A 673-nucleotide genomic window follows, 5' to 3' on the forward strand; every position below is an offset into this window, starting at 1 on the left:
CACCACAAGCGTGCGCAAGCTAGTCCTGCAGATGACGGATAGGAGACGTTCTTCTGACCACCTGCCTTCTGAGCAGAGCCTCGCGGTGTAAAGAGCAACTAATACTTGGCACAGTTTTTACCAAACAAACCATGTAAGTTGAGTCATGCTGTTGGAGGCAGATAATGTTAGCTAAATGATGAGTTACACATTAAATGTTTAGCTAGTTAACATGATTAGTTGTTGTTACCTGTTACATCCCTTGCCAAGCTAAACAGTCTTTCATTTCTGTGCAGAAGTCATGCTGGCTGCTTTCCACGTATTTAAAACAAATCTTCATTGCCACAGTTACAAAGAACAAGGTCAGGGAGGAGACAGACCAGMTAGCGTACAGCAGCAGGGATCATAATGCAGACTTTCCTCAGGTAAGGAGAAATTATGACTATTATTCTTGAAGTGGAACAGTCTTTAAAAACTGGTGTATAGTTTGAAGTCTCTACTTTTGACATAATTTGTAACAGAGTCTCAGAGAATTAATCCCACGCACAAAGATGAAGGTCAAATCACATGACAGGATCACATCCTGTTGTTGTTGAGAAACCAGACAGGTATCAGGACAGGGTTTTCATAGATATTTCAAAAGGACTATTCATACTCCAAAATATTTATTATTTTATTATTGTTTCTACTTTGG

At 39.6% G+C, this 673-nt stretch overlaps 1 long non-coding RNA gene across 2 annotated transcripts; it reads left to right on the forward strand.

The window, feature by feature from the left end:
• The first annotated feature begins 6 nt into the window (after nt 1–6).
• LOC106519312 (uncharacterized) lies at nt 7–507 on the forward strand. Of its 2 annotated transcripts, none has more exons than XR_001310433.1 (2): nt 7–133; nt 276–507. It is a non-coding gene; the product is annotated as an uncharacterized LOC106519312 (long non-coding RNA). The 2 variants fall into 2 exon arrangements; XR_001310432.1 differs by having other exon boundaries at nt 328–507.
• Nucleotides 508–673: the final 166 nt, after the last annotated feature.

This window comes from Austrofundulus limnaeus, unplaced genomic scaffold (assembly GCF_001266775.1).
Source record: "Austrofundulus limnaeus strain Quisiro unplaced genomic scaffold, Austrofundulus_limnaeus-1.0 Scaffold75, whole genome shotgun sequence".
NCBI lineage: Eukaryota > Metazoa > Chordata > Actinopteri > Cyprinodontiformes > Rivulidae > Austrofundulus > Austrofundulus limnaeus.